The 21,259-nt window shown below is 45.5% G+C and overlaps 1 protein-coding gene across 2 annotated transcripts in view; it reads right to left on the bottom strand.

Moving 5' to 3' along the window:
* Il6r (interleukin 6 receptor) overlaps positions 1-21,259 on the bottom strand; it is a 55,408-nt gene that overhangs the window by 31,440 nt on the left and 2,709 nt on the right. The window lies entirely within an intron of this gene.

Genomic DNA, 21,259 nt, shown 5'->3' on the forward strand with positions numbered 1-21,259 from the left:
GGGAGGGAGAACACTCAGTAAGACCATGGCATCCTGAGAAAGGGACTGCTTGTGTGACACAGGGAAGCCACAGAGGCTTCAGTACTGAACAACTCTGGAGTGTATCAAGGTTCAGGACACCTCTGCCTGGATCAGGACAACAGCCTCCAGGGGCTGTCCTCACCACCCCCAGATGCCAGAGTGAGCTTTCTCAAGCAACAATCTAGCCACCCAACTCCCCTGGTAAGAAAACCCTTCAAGGGACCAGGTGCGACGGCACATGCTTACGATCCTAATGACTCAGGAGGCTGAGGCAGGAGGATCATGAGTTCAAGCCAGCCTCAGCAATTTAGCGAGGCCCTGAGCAACTCTGTGAGACCCTGTCTCTAAAGAAAATATAAATAGGGCTGGCGGGGGGGTGGCTCAATGGTTAAGCAGCCCTGGGTCCATTCCCTGATACAAAAGAAAAAAAAAAATGAAGAAGAGAAGAGTAGGAAGAGGAGGAGAAGGAAGAAAAAGGAGGAGGGGGGGAGGGAGAAGAAATAATAATAAAGGAAAAAAGAAAACCCTTCAAGGGCCTGCCCTGTCCACAAGATGAATTCCAAGCTCTTCCTGCCCCTGCCAACCTTTGAGTCCTCATCTCTCCCACCTCCTAGCTGCTCCAGAGCCTCACTCTGGCTCTTCTCACACTTGCTCCTCCCCGACCCCATCCCCACGACAAGGTCTCCTGTTTCTGGTCTGATCCTAAATATCCCTTACCCAGAAGCCTTCCCTATCCCTCTAGCTAGATTAGGCCCCGGCACAGTGCTGCCTTCTCCACCATAAGCTGCCATAAATTACCAATTCCCAGTCCGTCTTCCCCTCAAGACTCCAAGCACTTAGGCACTCTGTTTTGCTTTGTGGTTTGTTAAGGTACTGGGGATTGAACCCAGGGGATGCTGTCCCACTAAGCTTCACCCCCTGCCCTTTTTATTTTTTACTTTGCGACAGGGTCTGGCTGGCCTTGAACTTGCAATCTACCTCAGCCTCAGAGTCATGGGATTATAAGTGTGGGCCACCAAGCCTGGTAGACACTTTGTTATATTCCAGCTCCTAAAACATTGCCTGGCACCCACAAAGCAATTGATGAATATGTGAATGAATGAATACCCCTAGGAATGAACGCCAGGGACCCAAATGGGACTCCTGGTACACACAAGCAAGAAGGGAGTCTCAAAATCACAGGTCTTCAGGGTCTATTTTGCAGATGGTGGGCTGGGGAGATAGCTCAGTCGGTACAGTGCTTGCCTTGCAAGTGCAAGGCCCTGGGTTCGATCCCCAGCACCGCAAAAAAAAAAAAAAAAAAAAAAAAAAAAAGATATTTTGCAGATGGTAACTGAGGCACAGAAGACTCAGGAGACTTGCCCATGACCACCAACAAGATAGCTGCACAGCTGGGATGTGAACCAGATGTCTGACAGTGTGTCCCACACTCCCACAGTGTTGCTGCTTTTATTCTAGGACCCCAATTGGAAAGTGAAAAAGACAAAGTATGTTTCTTTCCCCTTAAAAAATATTGTGTATGCTACTATTCAAGAAAAAAGAGGTTAAAGATTAGAGGAACAAAAACATTATTTTCTAGCACAGGTTTAGTACAGGTTATAGATTCACAGAACCTAAGATAAAAATTAGCCCAATGACCTTGCACCCATTTATTAACCAATCAATTAAATTAATCCAACCAGCTGAAGCAATGGAGGCCAAGGAACACAGTCAGTTTTCATGTTAAGCATACTTGATCCTTTAAACCAAATGTATAACTATGGGTTAGCAAACAGCAGCAATAAATCTGGCCAAAGATTTCAGAAAGGCCAGAACACCTGATGTCACCTCCCTGCCCATGCTCCTGGGTTGGCACAAGTGTCTCTTTGATCAGCAAAACCTTTTTTCTTGGGAAGAGTTTGTCATCTCATGCTTGGTAGCCTGTCCTTCCTCCCAGACAAGGCCATCGGGGAAGAGGGAGTAAGGACCAGTGACTCCTGGGAGGGCTCTATCCTCCCCCAAGCCAAGTAGTCTGACTGTCCCTACCAGTCACTGGCCACAGTCCAGGGACTAGAGACACAGGCATCCAAGAGGCAGAGATAGCTTCTGCCTGGCACCAGGCCCTGCCAAGCGGTACAAATACCCTTCAATCTTCCTTCTCAGTTTACCACTTGGAGCCAAAGCACCCTGGCACCCTCTTCTCTGAGGCTGGCAGGAAAAGGACATATGGAAAGTCATGGTGGTAGTCACTCACCCAAGGTTTTCTCTCCTTACCATAAGAACCCTGGATGCTGGGTGAGAAAACTAGGTGAAAGTCATGATGTAGCCAAGCAAGTTTGGGCAGGTCCTGGAGACCCATTCCCGACTCCTCTTGTTCCACAGTGGGCAAGGAAGACTCTTTCTCTGTCCTGCATATATTACTGACATTCCAGAAGTCCCCAGAAGCCAGGCATCAGTGAAGAGAACATAATTAGGCATCAGAGAGATGCAAGATGTACTCACTGCTGCAGAACTAGGGCACAGCACATGAGTGAGAGAGAGAGAGAGAGAGAGAGAGAGAGAGAGAGAGAGAGAGAGAGGGAGAGAGAGTGTGTGTGTGTGTGTGTGTGTGTGTGTATACAATATACAAAAGTTATGAAGCATTAGGCTGAGGATGGAGCTCAGTGGTGGAGCACTTGCCTAGTATGCACAAAGCCCTGGATTCAATCCCAGGCATTAAAAAAAAGTTACGAAGCATGAAATACTCATGAGGGCCCACCAACCCAAAACCTAATCTTATCTCTAAAGCTTACCCCAGTTTCTGGTCCACCCACTTTACATTTTAGGTTTATCCTGCCTTCTTCTAAAAACTACATTCACTTTCCATGGATCCCTGAATTTTTCTTTCTTTGATTTTTGAGCTTTATATAGATGGTTCATATGTAATCTTTTATGGTGTTCTTTTTCCATAGAATGATTCTATGAGTCATTTACATGTAATTTTCACTACATTTTCATTATTCTATAATATTTCATTGGGTGACTCCCATTGTGGGAGATCTGGGGTGGTTTCCAGTGCTTTGCCATATCAAAGTGCAGCTGTCAACTCTCCATAGGTGACTCTTGGTGCACTCACCCAGGAGCTTTTCAGAGAATGAAATTGCTGGTCTTTGCATGTATGTGCCCTTTTTTTCCCCATAATTGAACACACAGTGCAATGTGTTGAATCCAATGACAGCTTGCCATAGTGATTTCCATCTGTGACTGAATGAGGTTTAGAAGACCCACTGACCCTTTCTATCACTATCAATGATTTCACTTCTCCATTTTCACTGGATAACGCAGCTATAAGGATAAAATCTATCATGGACATCAAGTTCATTCACAAATTATGAAGTTGTAGAAGCACTTCAAAATTTGAAGTGTTTGTGATTGATGGAGACACAATAAAAGGAGGACTGTCTGCTAAGGAGTGGTCCCATTGCAATGCTTGCAACAGCCCTCCATCAGCTGAAGAGTGGATGTCAGAAGCCACAGGTAGCTTAAGAGCACCAATACACAATGGATACAGTCTGTATACAATTGCATGAAAGTCCAAGGAAGGACTCAAGGACAGCTGGGTTGGTGCTGGTCTATAATCCCAACAGCTCAGGAAGCTGATGCAGGAGGGTCTCAAGTTCAAAGCCAGCCTCAACAACTTAGTGAAGCCCTAAGCAACCCAGTGAGACCCTACCTCTAAATATCTTAAAAAGGGTTAGGGATGTGGTTCAATGGTTAAGCGCCCCTGGGTTCAATCCCCAGTACCACCAAAAAAAAAAAAAAAAAAAAAAAAAAAGAACAATGAACAGCTCATCCTTTCATTGACACTTTTCTCAGGGTGCTGTTCTGAATCACAGAAGGATATTCAGTCAACCATGGACCAGGGTATACAGCGATAGTCCCATAGGATTTTTTTTTATGTCAGTCATAATAAACCTACTGTGATTCCAGTCATATGATAGTATTGCACAGGGGCTGAGTTCAGTGATAGAATGCTTGCCTAGCGCACACAGGCCTGGGTACTATCCCCAGCACTGGGGGTAAAAAAAGTGTAGTGTAGCCTTTCCAAGAAGCTGGAGAGATAGCGGAAGTGAAGCAGCAGAAGAAGCAACCTTTCACAAATTCACCTATCACGTGGTGGATGTGTCCCATCAGCAGCTGGTGCAGCTGTACATCGTGGGGCGGGGCAGCTACACCACTGTCGGAATAGGAAGTAACACTCACTGCTGATGCACATGCGCAAAGCCAGGAGGCACCGCCCCACGAGAAACCAGAGGTGGTGAAGATGCACCTCCTGACCACCACCATCCTGCAAGAAATGTTGGGCAGCATGGTTCCATGTGTACAATGACCAGTTAACCAGATGGAAATCAAGTCAGAGATGATTGACCAGTACCTGAATGAGCTCTCTATCATCTTTGACCTTATGTAGCATGGACTCTGGGCATCAGGACACTGGCTCATCTCACTTCATCACCCTCAAGTAACCTGTTTAGCCTGTGTGTGTGTGTGTGTGTGTGTGTGTGTGTGTGTGTGTGTCTGTGAGAGAGAGAGAGAGATTCACAATTATGTACAGTAAATGATACTTAATAGTGATAATTAATGTTGGGTGATGCCCACCTCTAATCCCAGTTTCAGGAGCCTGAGGCAGGAGGATAGCAATTGGAGGCCAGCCTCAGCAACACAGTGAGACCCTGTTTCAAAAAACCAAGGGCAGAGGTAGTAAAACACCCCTGGGTTAAATCTCCAGTAACACAAAAATAAATAAATAAATAAGTAGATAGATAAGCAAACAAACAACTATGTTTCTGGTTTATGTATTTACTAAACTATACATTTTTATAGTTATTTTCAAGTATACTCCTACTTATAAAATAAAATCTGTAGAACAGTATGCAGTGTTATCCCAGATGCAGCCTCTTTATTGCATCTTTTTAAAAATATTTTTAGGTTGTAGATGGTCACAATACTTTTATTTATTTTTATGTGGTGCTGAGGATCAAACCCAGTGCCTCACACATGCCAGGCAAGCGTTCTACCACTGAGCCACAACCCCAACCCTGTTTACTGCAATTTTGATGGTATCAAGAGGACTCATCAAGTTATTGACTTATACCACCTAGGTTTGTGTAACTCTGTAAAGTTCACACAAAATCACCTGATGACACATTTCTCAGAATGTGTCCCCATTATTAAGTGATGTGTGACTATATACACAGGTCTCCACCCCCCACCCCATGACTACAAGCCTGTGAGTTCCTGCTGGCCACACATCAGAGAACTCCATGGGTGTTTAATACATGTTTGTTTCATATAGGGACAAGGTCTTCATGCTAGCAACTCCCAAAGGCACCATTCACACGTGGTCCCAGTGGGGTCTCTTGCGTTGTGCAATGGACAGGCCCCACGATGGAGACCAGAGAAGCCAGCTTTTCACAGGCAGGAGATATGAAGGCAGGAAAATCCATCTAGAAGCCAAAGGAGCTCTCCTTTCTGCTTTTGCTTTTGCCTTTTCCAGTTCCAGGAAAAATGTCTCTCTGGTCACTTCCTAAGCCCAGCTCAAATGGAAGCTCTTGCATGTTTAGTGAAAAGCCTGAACAATGGCAGGAGCTGTTCTGTTCCTGCACTTGCTGACAATGGCCAAAGCATTTGGGCAGCTCAGAGAAACACCAAATAAAAAGACTTTTTTTTCCTCTTCCACAAAAGCAAAGCTGCAGGGAGCAACATAATGACCATTTCCTCTGCCAAGGAACTTGAGTAATGGTTTTCTGAATCTTTAAAACTGAGTCACTTTTTTTTTTTAAATAGGGAGTGATTAATTATAAACCACCCATTGGCAAGTATTGCCTATCACAATTCTGCTTCAAAACATATTTTTTCTCTAGAACCTGTAAACAAGGCTGTGTTAACTTTGCTCTTAAAAGTACTGTAAACAGAATGATTATAAGAAATACTCTTAGAAGAAAGACCATAAGGAAACATCCTAGCTCAAGTCAGTGAGTCAGGGGGCAGTGCAGGCCTTCCCGCCCACGCACCCACCCACACACCCCTCTGCCTCCTGACCCCACTGAGTCAGTACCAGTGACATTGAGTCTTGCTGACCAGCAGGAGCAGCCTCAGGAGCAGATCTGAAGAGGAGGAAGTGGTGGGCATAGAAGTGCCCTCTCAGGACCTCTGCCCTCCTCTCCAAATGATGGGAGTAAGAATAATTTCTTTTGTTTGTTTGAGGGATTTTTATTTTAATTTTTAAAAAATTTTTGTTATTCCTAGGGGCAATTTCTTTCTCTTACTTGTAGATTCCTACCTTTTCATTATTTATTTATTTATCTATTTTTCTGAGATGGGGGTCTCACTAGGTTGCCCACGCTGGTCTTCAATTCTTCCTGTCTCAGTCTCCAGAGTAGCAGAGACTACAGATACGTGACCACCCCACCTGGCTTTTCTGTAATTTAAAATTTTTCTACAAGATACTTACATTACTATTTTTTTCTTTTTTTGGTACTATGGATTGAATTCAGGGGCACTTTACATCTTCAACCCCTTTTATTTATTTATTTTTTTAATTTTATTTTGAGACAGGGTCTCACAAAATTGCCGAGGCTAGCCTTGAACTTGGGATCCTCCTGCCTCAGCCTCTGGGATTACAGACATGTGCCACCATTCCACACCTGGCTTATATTACTCTTATAATGGGAAAAAGTGTGTACATATATATATACACACACAACACATATGTATATACATGTATATTTGTTATAAAAACAAAGACTTGGGTCTGTCTGAGTTGTTACATATCCAGGAGGAGGTCCCAGAGTGCAAGGGGCCCTGGGGATAGGGTAGATTTTCAAGACAAGCAGCTTCTGAGACACTTTCAGGTCACAGAGCACCCACCCAGTTCTGGCAGCTCCATGTTGTCACTCGCTGGACTTGACATACTCGGCACGTCCTTCCCCTGCAGGCCTGATGCCCTCCCTGATAGATACAAGGAACCGTCTGTGGACTCAGCCTCCAAGCCTCCCATCTGTCCTTATATCTCTATTCCTTCAGAGTCCACTAGGACCCTCCCTGTAGGCCCCACAGGAGGAGAAGGGCCAAAGGGAAGAGACACCACAGGCAGCCAGGTGAGGAGGCACGACTTCCGGCAGGACGTGCCCCAGCAACCGAGCGCTCCCACCCCAACCTGGCAGGCGGCACAGCAGCCCTGGAGCAGGGCATTGTGGGTGCGGCACAAGCTGAAATTTAGCAAACAGAACACAATTTAGCATCTGCCCTTGAGCAAATGCTCAGCCTTTTAGGGCCAGGATTGCAAGCCTGTGCCTGTCCCCTCCTTCAGAAATCAAGAATTTTTTTTCATCGTCATGTAAGGCCAGAAGTTCCTAATCCAGGAGACACAACTTGCAGTTACTCAGCATTTACTCTGTACTGGCTCTGTATCACCCTTTCCATATTTTATTTTGTTTAACATCCACAGACCCCTGGGAAGAGGGTAAAATCACCTTTAATTCAGGTTATTCTGAAATAAATGATCTTGAAATATTGAGAGGTGAGAAGAAGGACACATCATTCTAAAAAGGAAAAAGAAATTTGACCTTGAGAAATGGTTGGGAGCTTGATGAGTGGAGCTGCTGGGAATAGCATTTCATGAAGAGGGAACAGCATGTGCAAAGGTATCAAGAAGTGAAGAGTCCTGGGGAGGATTGGGGTTGAAGCATCTAAAGCACAGTAAGGAAGGAGGTGGGACCTGTGAGGGAGCAGGCAGGATGTGCACACCCTCCAAGGGGTCAGTGCTGGCTCTAGAAGCAGGAGGAGGCACCACCAAAGCTCAGCCTCTGTCCCACCTCCCACCCACCTCCTGTCCCAGCCTCTAGGATAGGAACCGATGCTACTTCTTACTTCTGTTTCTCTCTCAATCACCTTGAGAATAAACCAACTGTCCCCCCAGCTCCTAGGCATCCTAAAGCACCCGAGAGTCAGGAGAGAGGAAGGGGCATTCAAGTATTGTGAGTACTTTTTTTCCTGCCAAGACTAGTGTCAGATGCAAGAAGGGAGTACCCTTATCCCAGGTTTCTATGAAGACATAGGAAAAGCAGAGAAGACAAAAGTCCCTCCCTGGGACTGAGATCAGAAAAGAAAGCATTATGACCTCCTGACAACCACCTCCCCAAAGTGCCTTTAAGTGTCTTTTTTTTTTTTTTCTTAACCACTGAGCCACATCCCCAGTCCTTCTTTATATTTTATTTAGAGACAGGGTCTCGCTGAGTTGTTAGGGTCTCCCTAAGTTGCTGAGGTTGGCTTTGAACCCATGATCTTCCAGCCTCCTGAGCCACTGGGATTAGAGGAGTGCCCCATCACACCATAACCGAAGCATCTTTTCAATCCTCAAATACACTCTGTATTTAGTCACTGACCAACTGGAGGCCTTGCCCTGCTTTCTTCTTTCATATACAGCACATCTCAGAGCAGGAGGCAGCTTAATGAAGAGGAAACATGCCTGCACCATCAGGAGACCGAGTTCTATTCCTGATCTTGCCAGAACTGGCAGGCCGCTGTGGGCACATCACTGACCCTGGCAGAGCCCACTTGCTTTCTCTGAAAAATGAGGGTTCAGACTGAGATCTGGAGGTCCCCACCAGCCCCCATTCCTGCTGTCTCAGTTTCCCATTACCTCATGATGATTAGCTCCCAGGGCAGGAAGCACGGTTTCTTACCTCGGACAATACCAGCTTGCAACACACACGCAATCTGTGAATGTATTATTTTAATAGGTGAGGGCTTGGGGAGCAGGATGGTGGCCAGGTCATCCCGGGGCCCTCAGAAAAATGCATTTCTCTCTCTGGAGAGCTCTAAGGGAAAGAAATTCTCACCACCTCCCTTGACTTCCATTCCTCAAGGGAAAGACAGCATAGATCCTAGTACATCCCAATCAGTAATCCCACAAATCCCTGCCCATGTGGCCTGTGCAGTCCCATTCCCTGGGGAGCAGACACCCCTCGAGCAGGGACTCTGCAGCACAGCTCTTGGGAAGTGGGGTTCTTCCCCCATGAGGACCAAGCCTGGGTGCCACAAACCCAAATAGCCGTATTGCTGCTCTAATTTCTTCCCCCTTCGTGTAAACTGGCAAATGTCAATAACCAGAGAAAAACATGCACACGGAGAAACAGATTTCTCAATTCTCTTGCAGCATACTATTGCTCTTGCCAGCAAAAACAAGTTCAGCTTCCTGGCCCCATTTATGTAAGCAGTGAACAGGCTGCCTGGCCTGTCACCGAGGACACAGGCTTAACTCATGCCTGCTAATCCCATCTCACAGCCGTTTCTTAGCAGGGACGTAGAGTCCAGCTGGCAGCCCAGGATGGCCTCTCACCTCTCAGGTTTCAGGGGCACAGCATTTCAGACTGGATCATGGAAGAATTAAAGGTCCCCTCTCAGCACTTGGGGCCTTGATCTGAAAGGAGGTGAACGTCAAGAGGTTGCCAGGAGAATGTGGGCAGCCCAGGTCCAAATGGAAATAAATGCAGACCGTGGTCCCACACAGGCTAGGACAGGTCCCCAATGTTTCCAGTCACCTCTCCTTGCATTCTCCATCTGAGGACTGAAATCAGTCTTCTGGCTTCCATTGCAATAGTCAGAACCATCATTACAGAGCACTCACACCATGCGCCAGGTGACCAAGTCTCCCCACAGCAGTGCTACAAGGGAGTCTTACCCCACTGTACCACTGAGGCAACAGAGGTCAGAGAAGTGAAGGAACTGGCCCAAATTCACACAGCTAGTGAGTGGGGAGTCTGTAATGGGCCCCACATGAGTCTGGCCAAAGCCTTTCTCTCTCTTGCTTGACCCAGGTACCTCTCTCTGCCCCTACCCAGTTCCCTCTCTTCTGGGATGCCCACCAACCCCTATCCATCCCCTCATTCCCTCTCCCCTTCCCTGCTCTTCTTACACCTTCTGAGACTTTAGAATCCAGGGAAAAGGAACCCTGAGGTTTGAGGGGTATGTGCAAGGGGGAATGAGCCTCCTCACACCTGGCCACCCCTAGTAGGACCTGGGGATCTCTCTTAGGAGCCTGGAGTCACACCCTTGAGATTTCTCCCTGGACTCTGTAAGAACAGCATTTGTATCCTGAGTTATATCTTAAAAGCATCACTGGCCGGGCGCAGTGCACATGCCTATAATCCCAGTGGCTCAGGAGGCTGAAGCAGGAAGATCAAGAGTTCAAAGCCAGCCTCAGCAATTTAGCAATGCCCTAAGCAACTCAGCGAGACCCTGTGTTTAAATAAAATTTAAAAGGGGATTGGCTCAGTGGTTAAGCGCCCCTGAGTTCAATCCCTATACCAAAAGAAATAAAAAAGGCATCACCGCCTCTGACTCAATCTCACTCCCTCCCCAGGTCCTTCCATCACTGGGTCTGCTCACTTCTCCCTGATAGCCCAAGATGTCATGTAGGACAGGTGAGGCTGCAGACCACCACAAGCCAGGATTTCCAGGCTGTAGACTGTGTCCCCTGCCACCTTCTTTAATTTGGCTCCCAACCCAGTTTGTCCAAATCCGTCTTCTCAGAGTAATGACTCCTGCTGGCAGGAGCCTGCCCCCGGCCCTTGCCCACTAATGTGTTTGTACTTCTTGTACCTGCTTGTATTTGTCTTGTGTTTGGCGGAGTCAGTATTTACCTTGGCTCGGCCTTCCTCTTCATCTGCACTGTGGATTGCCAGGAGAAAGGCCTGGGAGGGAGGCTCATTTGGACCCATAAAAAGGTGGCCTTAGATGCTAACTCAGAAACCCACGCGTGCGGGTGACCTGTTCCTCGAGGGGAAAACATTCAATCCTCCCCTGGCAGCATCAGAGATAATGAGGTGGCCCCAGGCCAAGAAGATCCGGCCTGGATCACCTCTCAGAGATTATAAAGTAATTAAAGGAAAAGGTATCTAAGGATAGAAAACAATTCAACTCCCCACCCCCACCCAACCCCAGGAGGAGATTAAGATATAAGGAGATTAGCCACAGAACTGAACAGGGACCTGGAAAGAAAGGCACTGATACTCCTGATGCACCCACATGGGACTATGGTCCAGACAGAGACTGAGAGGAAGAACTACAGTCAGGAATGGGTGCTGAGATAAGGGTGGGTGGCTGTTTGAAAATGTAAAGGACCCTAGGGAAAGTTCACACCAAGTTGCTGCTCCCTTCCTTCCTCCCTTCCTTCCTTCCCCCCACCCCAGTATCAGGGATTGAACTCAGGGTGCTCTACCACTAAGCTATATCCTAAGTCCTTTTGATTTTGAGACAGGGTCTCACTAAATTGCTGAAGCTGGCCTTGAACTTGTGATCCTCCTGACTCAGGCTCCTGAGTTGCTGGAATTACAGGTGGGTGCCACTGTGCTCAGCTAAAGCTGCTCATTTCTTTCTTACTTTCTTTTTTTTTTTTTTTGTTTTTTTGTTTTTGTTTTGGTTTTTTTGTTTTTTTCCGGTACTGGGATTGAACCCAGAGGCACTTAACCTCTGAGTCACATCCCCAGCTCTTTTTTTGTATTTTTATTTAGAGACAGGGTCTCACTGAGTAGCTTAGGGCCTCACTGTGTTGCTTAGGGCCTCGCTAAATTGTTGAAACTGACTTTGAACCCACAATCCTCCTGCCTCAGCCTCCCAAGCCGCTGCGATAACAGGCATGTGCCACCGTGCCAGGCGAAGCTACTCATTTCCATAGACAGGGAGAAACAAAGGCCAAGAAGTTGTACCACCAGTGTGTCATGTGGCCAGGCTGGACTCCGGGCGCCAGACTGGTTCATGTTTGTTCCACAGCCCTCCGCCTTCCCAGTAGTACAACACATAAGGGTTCATCTCCCCATCTCTGGAGGTAGCCTTGGAATCCAAGGAGGACCTGGCCCACAGTCAGGGTTGTCACATGTTTCTGGAAGATGGGAGGAGGGGGATGGGGAGAAGGGACGTGATGTATGCCCCTTCATCCCATCTCAAACCATATATATCTACCAAGCCCTGTCCTCCCCCATCTTTTATCCCACCCACTAGACAGGAGCTGTTCAGCTCTTACTGTGCGGTGGTTCCATGGGTATGGTGGGGCTGTGGAGATTCATAGAGCTGCCAGATTTCCACTGTAGGCATGATACACTGCCATAACACACTTACATACTGGCCCCAAAGACCCTCCCCTGCCTTCCCCCACCCCACGCCCCCTGCCGTGAGCCTGTGTGCACACATCACACACTGCACACACTCGTCCGGCTCACTCCATGTCACTGCCAAGGTAGCAGTTCAGAATGGAGATGTGACGGGCATATCCACCCTCCGTGAAACCTGAGTGCCCGGCTCTCCTGCCCCAGTTTGCCCACCCTCCCTTGTGAATAAGCCCCATCAGGCCTCCTGTGTTCTGTTTCAAGCTAGGAAGGCTCAGCACTATAATAAGTAAATCCATGTTCTTTAAACAAATTCCTAAAGTTTACTTTATACTAATAAAAATACCAACAGGACCTTTTTTTTTCTTTGAATTAGGCAAGTTGATTCTAAAGTTCAAATGGGAAAGTAAACAAGCAAAGATAGCCAGGAAAATTCTGGGAAAAAAAAAAAACAAAAAAAAAAAAAACAAAAAACAGAGAAATGAGAGGGGATTAGCCTTATCCACACTTGAAACAGTGTGGGATCAGGCGTGGTGGCAAATGTCTATAATCCCAAGGACCTTCATGGGGGAAATAAAGCAGTCACTTTTAGTGAATTACTTGATGCTCCAGTAAAAGCCCTAGCTTTGCCAGGCACAATGCAACTCGGAGGCTGAGGCAGAAGGATCATAAGTTCCAGGCCAGCCTGGGCACCCTGTCTCAACATAAAAAGGGCTGGGAATGGAGCTCATTGGTAGAGCATCCCTGGGTTCAATCCTCACTACAAAATAATAATAACAACAACAACATTTTAGAAAACTTCAAAGCACCGAAAGGAAAAGGAGAATCTTTTAAAACACTATTGAGGGGGTAGGGTTGTGGCTCAGTGGTAGAGCGATCGCCTAGCATGCTTGAGGCCCTGGGTTTGATCCTCAGCACTACATAAAAATAAAATAAAGGTATTGTGTTCACCTACAACCAAAAAATGAATATTAAAAAAACACACACACTATTGACTAGAGTGGAGCTGTATAGTTCAGTGGCAGAGCGCTTGCCTAGCATGTGTGAGGCACTGGGTTCGATCCTCAGCACCACATTTAAAAAACATATAAATACAATAAAGGCATGCTGTCCATTTACAACTACAAAAAAACACAGAACTCACTATTGACATGAGGAAGAGCTTATTAAGTATGACACAAAACCTAGAAGCCAAAAATACAACTACAGTTTAAAAACAAAAATCTGCATGACAAAAACTAACCCCAACTAACAAAAATTAAAGTCAAAAGACAATTGATTTGCCCCCATTCATGTGGTTCACCGGGCATGGTGGCACATGCCTGTAATCCCAGTGACTCAAGAAGATGAGGCAGGAGGACCAAGAGGTCAAAGCCAACCTCAGCAATTTAGCAGGCTTTAAGCAACTCAGTGAGACTCTGTCTCTAAATAAAACACAAAAAAGGACTGGGGATGTGGCTCAGTGGTTGAGTGCCCCTGAGTTCAATCCCAAGTACCAAAAAAAGAAAAGAAAGAACCCAATGAAAAATGAACAATGATTGTGAACAGACAGATTATATAAATAAATTATGCTAAAGCCTGTTACACATGGAAAAAATCTAATCTCATTCATGTAAATTAAATGCAAATTAATTCCACACAGATATCAATTTCTAGGTAGATACCAGCTTAATAACAGTGGAAGAAGTATGAGGACATCACATTGTCACAAGGAGTATAAACTGGTATAACTTTTATTCTCTCCCAAAATTATAAATCATGACTTGGGCGGCCGATGCAGGAGGATCGCTAGTTCAAAGCCAGTGTCAGCAATTTAGCAAGGCCCTAAGCTACCTAGTAAGACCTTGTCTCAAAATTAAAAGTAAAAAATAAAGGGCCAGGAATGTGGCTCAGTGGTTAACAGCCCCTGGGTTCAATGCCTGGTACCAAAAAAAAAATTATAAACCACATGGCTTTTGACCCACCAACCCCACTTGGAGGACTTTATCCTGTAGGATATGCACTCATGCCACATGAGGGATGTGATGTTATTCCCTACAACACTGTCTATAATAGCAAGGTGGGAAACAACTAAATGTCCATCAAAGCGGTCTAGATAAATAAATTCTGTATACCATGCAATGAAATTCAAGAGAGAGAGAGAGAAAGTTTTTGTTTGTTTTGCAATACTGAGGGCCAGGTTAGGGAGGCTGAGGCAGGAAGATCTTGAGTTCAAAGCCAGCCTCAGCAACAGCGAGGTCCTAAGTAACTCAGGGAGACCCTGTCTCTAAATAAAATACAAAAAAGGGCTGGAGATGTGACCCAGTGGTTAAGCACCCCTGGATTCACTCCCCAGTACCAAAAAAATAAAGTTATATATATACACACACACACACACACACATTCATATATATATGGTGATTGAACCCAGGGGTGCTCTACCACTGAGCTAACATGCATACCTTTTTAATTTTTATTTTGAGAGAGGATCTCACTAAATTGCCAAGAACTTGTAATCCTCCTTCCTCAGTCTCCTGAATATCTGGGATTACAAGTATGAACCACTGCCCTCCACTACGAAGTTCTCCATTTAATAAAAACAAATGAACTCTATAGTCCACTGGGTGCCATGGTCAAGAGTTCAAGACCCACTTCTTGCCCCCCCAAAAAAGAAAAAGAGTTCAAGCCACATATCTAAGTTCCAAACCTAGCTCTGTCACTCACTTGCTGTATGACCTCAGGCTAGTTTCTCAACCTCTCTAGATCTCACGTTTGCCGTCCACATAATGGAAATAATTACCTACCACAAAATGTTACTATGAGGTTCACATTCATTTCAAAGTAAAAACCTTGACACTATCTTCAGTCAGAAGATGTAACCTCTCAAAAACTTGAGCAATTGTAATTATTACTCGCAATTCATTGGTGCCTGTCCCCTTTCCTTTGACAAAGTCTTCAAATGACATACTCCCTCTTCTCTCATCAAAATAGCTCTTAGGATGGGGAACAGCTATCAAGTACTCACTTTTGCTTGTTACAACCTCAGGAGGTATCAATATACCTGAAGTCCTAAAGTGACTTTCCCAAAGGAAAAGTGGACAGAAAGGAGACATCAAGGAGTTAGCCTGAAACCAAAGCTGTTTTCTCTGTTACACCAGGTACCTCTCGGATACAAAGAAAACTCATTTATAATATGTGGTTACAAAACAATCCCCTGATTAAAAGTGATCCGAATGTACATGGGGTGTTGGGGAGAAGGAGGGGACCACAGTGCAGTGACTGAAACATGCATGGATTTTGGTATTCTTCAACACTTAGAAGGCAGCCTGCTGGATGTAGCAGTGCCTGCTATAATCCCAGCTGCTCTGGAGGCTGAGGCAGAAGAATCCCAAATTCAAGCCAGACTCAGCAATTTAGCAAGACTCTGTCTCAAAAAATAAAAAGGAGGGCTGGGGAGATAGCTCAGCTGGTAGAGTGCTTGCCTTGCAAGCACAAGGCCCTAAGTTCAATTCCCAGTACCGCGAAAAAATAAAATAAAATAAAAATAAAAATAAATAGAAAGGACTAAGGATGTAGCTCAGTAGTAAAGTGCCTCTGGGTTCAATTTCTAGAACCAAGGGAAGCGAGGAAGGGCAATAGGTACTTCCTAGGGCAAGAAGGGGCTGTCCCACTCACACCAATAGGTATGGTGCAGTGAGTCTCTAATGAAGACACTGGGAAGAGAAATGACTTTGCGGTCCCTCTATCCTGGGAAGAGTGGGGATTGTTGACAACATACATGATGTAGTAAAAAAACCTTGGTCCCCCCACTTCTGTCACTTCCTTGATGTGTGAGCTTGAGCCAGTTACTAAACCTCTCTGAGCCTGTTTCCTTTAGCTTACACAAGGACACCTCTCTATCAGTGTTTTGGTCTATATGAGATCCTTTTCATCAGCATGTAAACATGCTGTTATTTCACTCCTCTAAAAAAAAAAAAAAAAAAAAACACCTCCCCTTCGGTTAAACTGTACTTTGGCCAATGAACAGGCCATTCATTTGCAGTTATCATCCTCGAAAGTGTTGCCTACACCTACTGTTTCCAGTTTCCCTCCCGGTGTTCTCTCTCTTTTTTTTTACTTTCTTTGGGAGGGACATGTACTAGAGATTGAAGCCAGGGGTGCTCTACCATGGAATCCACACCCCCAACTTTTTTACTTTTTATTTTGAGACAGGGTCTTGCTAAATTGCCCAGGCTGGTCTCACATGTGTGATCCTCCTGCCTCAGCTCCTGAGTCACTGGGATTAGAGGTGTGTGCCACCTCCCTGGGCTCTCCTGTTCTCCTTTGGACCCCTGTCCTTTCACCAGAGCTTCTCAGGTCAAGATACCACCAGTGGCCTGCCTGTTGCTAAATCAAACTTGGTCCTCCTGCCTGACCTCTCAGCGCTCAGACAACGGTTTCTCCCTCTTCTTGGGTACACTGTCTTCACATGGCTTTCAGGACCACAACTCTCCCCATTTCTCTCCTGAGGTCTCAGACCCTGAGCCTCTTTTCTCCATCATCCACAAGGTGCCCACAGCCAAATTGCCCAAGGTGATCACAGCCAGTGTCAGGACTTAAAACAGCATCTGCCTGTGGATGATCCCCACATCCATGCGTAAGCTCAGTCCTCATTCCTGATTCCTGACTCCTGTATCCAGCTCCCTGTAAGTGTGCTCTTTTGGTGGTCTAATCTCAATTTCCAAATTGATCTCTGATCTTCCCTTCCAACAAAACCTGTTGTACTGTTTGTAGCCCACCCCACCTAGGTCTGGGTACTTGCGCTCTCTCACCTAAGGCTGTTAAGAAGAAAGCAGATCACATGTACAAAGGCTTGGCACAGTTCCTTACACACAGTTAGCACTCCATAAATTGTCAGTTACTGAGAGGAAGGCCAAAGAATGCTTTTTCGAAAGGAGCTTCAGAGGTAGAGAGGGAAGTGAGTTGGAGAACAGGTGCTGGGGGAAAGCCTGGATGCAGGGCCTCCAGAGCACACACCTGGGGATAGAAGTCACTGCATAGAGTTAGCAAGAGACAGATGGGAGGGAGGTAGTCTGCTGAGTTTCAGTTAAAAGTGAAACCCCAGCCCAGGACTGTAGCAGAAAAGGTTTTCACACTGCTAGGGACTTCTGACACCTCTGGATCTCAAGGCAAGGGGAGTGGGCAGAGCACATAGATTGACTTCCCAAAAGTCACTCCCCAAGGATGCCAAGGGTCTGAGGCTTAAAGTCTTTCTTTGCCTTAGCTGGCCACTCCGGCCCTCAAAAACTCTCTTTGGGCTGGCGGTAGAGATGCCTGTCTGTGTTCTAGCTATTAGGAAGGCTAGCTTTTAAGAAGATCACAAGTTTGAGGACAGCCTGGGCAATTTAGCAAGACCCTGTCTCAATATTAAAAATTAAAAAACAGGCTATAATGTAGTTCAGTGGTAGAGCATATCTGCATTCAATCTCCAGTACCAGAGTAAATAATTTCTCTTTAAAAGACTTATACCTCAGCCGCACATGGTGGCACACACCTGTAATCCCAGCAATTCAGGAGGCTGAGGCAGGAGGATCACAAGTTCAAGGCCAACCTCAGCAAATTAGGGAGGACCTAAGCAATTTAGTGAGACCCTATCTTAAAATAAAAATTAAAAAGGGCTGTGGATGTGGCCCAGTGGTAAAACTCCTCTGGGATCAATTCCCAGTACTAAAAAAAAAAACTTAGTATCTCATTGAGAGTTAATGATGTGACATTTAGCATATCCCTGCTCAGTTGGTGTCCACAGAGCTAAATGGCTGAGGCCTTCTCTCCTCAGAGATACCCCTGGAGCTTCTCTGGAGCAGGGAACACTTGTGTATCCCTACAGAACCCTCTGCCCCAGAACATAACAGGCCCTCAAGTAGGATATATTGTTTCAGAGGAGGCAGGAATTTTCCTGCCCAAGATGGGGAGCACAGGAAATCTCCAAATATTTTCATATTTCCCTCAGGCTTTCACTCAAACATTATCCATCAGCAAAACCTGCCCTAACATATCAATTCTGCATCACACCCTCCCCTAACACACACACGGTGCCACTCTCCCTCCCAGGCTATGTCCCCCTGAGCACTAGTTGCTATTATACTATTATTTAATTTACATCCTGTTGTTTCCACTGCTAGAAGGAAGCTCCAATAAGCCAGGGACTTTTGTCTGTTTTGTTCACTGCTGCATCTCAGCTCTTAGAATTGTGCCTGCAACACAGTTGGAGCTCAAAATAAAATTTTGGAATGAATAAATGATTAACTGCATTTTTATTTTTGCAGTACTGGGGACTGAACCTGGGGTACTCTGCCACTGAACGACATCCCCAGATCTTTTTACTTTTTTTATTTTATTTTAGTACTAGGGATTGAGCCCAAGGGGGCTTAACCACTGAGCCATATCCCCATCCCTTTTTACATTTTTATTTTGAGACAGGGTCTCACTAAGTTGCTTCGGCCCTCCCTGAGTTGCTGAGGCTGACTTTGAACTTGGGATCCTTCTGCCTCAGTCTCCCAGGTCTCTGGGATTGCAGACGTGTACCACGGATCATGGCTTAACTGCACTTACATATTCAAATGTTTGCTTGGTGCTGGGAACTTTTCTAAAAATGCCATCTAAAATATTCTTAGTCCATTTAATCCTCATACCACCCTGTGAGGTAGTATAGTCATCCTCAGTTCCAGGACCCCCTCAGATACCAAAATCTGTGGTTGTTCAAGTCTGTTATACAAAATGATAAGTATTTGCATATAACCCATTCACATCCTCCCATATACTTTAAATCATCCCTCCAGTACTTATAATACCTAACAATGTAAATGCTATATGAATACTTGTTATAACTATACTATTTAAGGAATAATGAAAAAGTGGGGGTAAATCCTATACATGTTCAGTATGGGGGCATTTTTTTTCTAGTACTTTTCAATATACTTAGGTTGAATCCCTGTATGTGGAATCTGCAGAGAAAGAGGGCCAGTTGTATAATTTTTTATGTATTTTCCAGATAGTAACATGGAGTCTCAGAGAGATTAAATCACTTGCCCAAGGCTATACATGGCAGAGTGTGGCAGAGATTTGTCTGTCTGGCTCAGCCATTACCTGTGCAGAATGAGCTTGCCTAGCACACACAAGGCCCTGGGTTCAATCCCCAGCACCAAGAAAAAAATGAAGGAAGAAAGGAAAAGAAGGCAGGAACCTCTGAAGAAACAGATTAGGACTGCCCAGTAGAACTTTCACTGGGGGTGGGAATGTTCTATACCTGGGCTATCCAATACATGTGGGTACTGATATTTGAAATGTGGCTAATGCAACCAAAGAACTAAATTTTTTATTTGGTTTAATTTTTAATTTTTGTTTTTTTGTTTTGTTTTGTTTTGGTACTAGGGATTGAACCACTGAGTCACATCCCCAATCTTATTTTATTTTATTTTATTTATTTTATGGAGGGCATGGTCTAAGTTGCTAAGGCTGGACTCAAACTTGCTATCCTGTCTCAGTCTCTACAGTTGTTGGAATTATAGGCATGCACCACCAAGCCCCATGATTTGATTTAATTTTAATTTATTTAAATTTAAATGGCTAACATATTAGACAGCTCTGAACCTCGATTAGAGTTGGTAACGGAATAGTTTGGATGGTGGGTCTGTGGCATGCAAGCCTGGAGGGAAAGGGAAGGGTGAGCAGAAGGAAGGGGTGCCTACTTATAGCAGTGAGCACCTAGGCTACTCTGGGTAACCCTACAAATACCCCATGAGGGGAATACTTGTTTACCTTGTTTGCTGAGGGTTCAGATGAGTTAATGGAGTCAGGTCAGTGCTTTTGGTGACTTGAGGTCATATCCTCTATCAGGGTCACTTCTTTCTAGCCACCTCCCTAGAGAATTTGTCTGTGAGGAGTTGGTACCAAGCAGGCAGGTCAAAAAGACTGCATTTTTCTCTGTCCTTTTCAGGATTTACACTTGACCATTTTCAGACTCTTTTTAGGGTGGAGTCGTGTGGCTGATCCCACAGAGGCCTCATGGGCTTTCCAGGGACTCAAAAAAAAATGTTTGTTGCAGTGATAAACAAGGGACAGAGCCAGAGTGAGGACAGACTTCTGGCAGCTGGGAGCCTCATGGAGGAGGGCGTTTATTTAGTCCCTCAATCACACCATTTAGGCAGATGTTCTCAACCCTGATAGTGCCTAAGAATCACAAGGGGCAGTTTGTTTAAAATTTTTTTTTCAAAACTCATCCCTGATATTCATATTTAATAAATCAGGCATGAGCCAGGTCTAGTGGTGCACATCTGTAATCCTAGCTACTCAGGAGGCTAAGGCAAGAGGATCTCAAGTTCAAGGCCAGCCTCAGCAACTTAGCTGGAGGTACAGCTCAGTAGCAGAGCTCCTTGGGGTTCAATCCCCAGTATCCATCAATCAACCGATTAATCTGGGGTGGGAGCTGAGAATCAGCTCCACCTACCCAACACATACACCAAATCTCATGATAGACTCAGAACAATCCTTCTGGAAAACACTGATTTAAGGTGAACGTAGGAATACAAGTAGGTTGTAGGAAGCAGGAAGGAAGAGTTTGCCCTAAAGGAAAATTTAGATGTCTGAACCAGACTTTGCAATACTTAAAGAGAGATATACATGCTTGTTTTGTGTATTTTCTTGCACCGAAGAGGGAACTTGAATGACCCATGTCCAGGCCTTCTAGCCTAATGTTGGAGCTAAAGCCTAACTCCCAGCTGGTCCAGGGCCCTAACTCCTAGGTAAGGATGCTTAGGAATCCTGGCAGCAACTGGACATGGGAGTGGCAGTTAATCCCTAATCCTAGGGAAAGCATGCCTCCGGACTCTGTGAGCTCCACAGCCCAGGAGGGCCTGGGTTTCCCCTCTGGGCCAGCTCCAGCCTCGGCTACCCTCCTCTGCTCCTCATTTCTCTTAAGCGAGCTATCTCACAGTCATTTGCTCCATGCTTCCTGTACAATTGCTTTATTTTTGCTCTCCAGTTTGTGGGCCGAGTCTGTGTGGGTGTGGGAGAAGAGCTGTGTATGTCTACTTCTCTGCATTTTCCTTCTGAGCTGGGAGGACTTTCACTTCCTCCCCAAACTCTCATTTCTTCCT

This window comes from Sciurus carolinensis, chromosome 1, assembly GCF_902686445.1.
Source record: "Sciurus carolinensis chromosome 1, mSciCar1.2, whole genome shotgun sequence".
NCBI classification, from domain to species: Eukaryota; Metazoa; Chordata; class Mammalia; order Rodentia; family Sciuridae; genus Sciurus; species Sciurus carolinensis.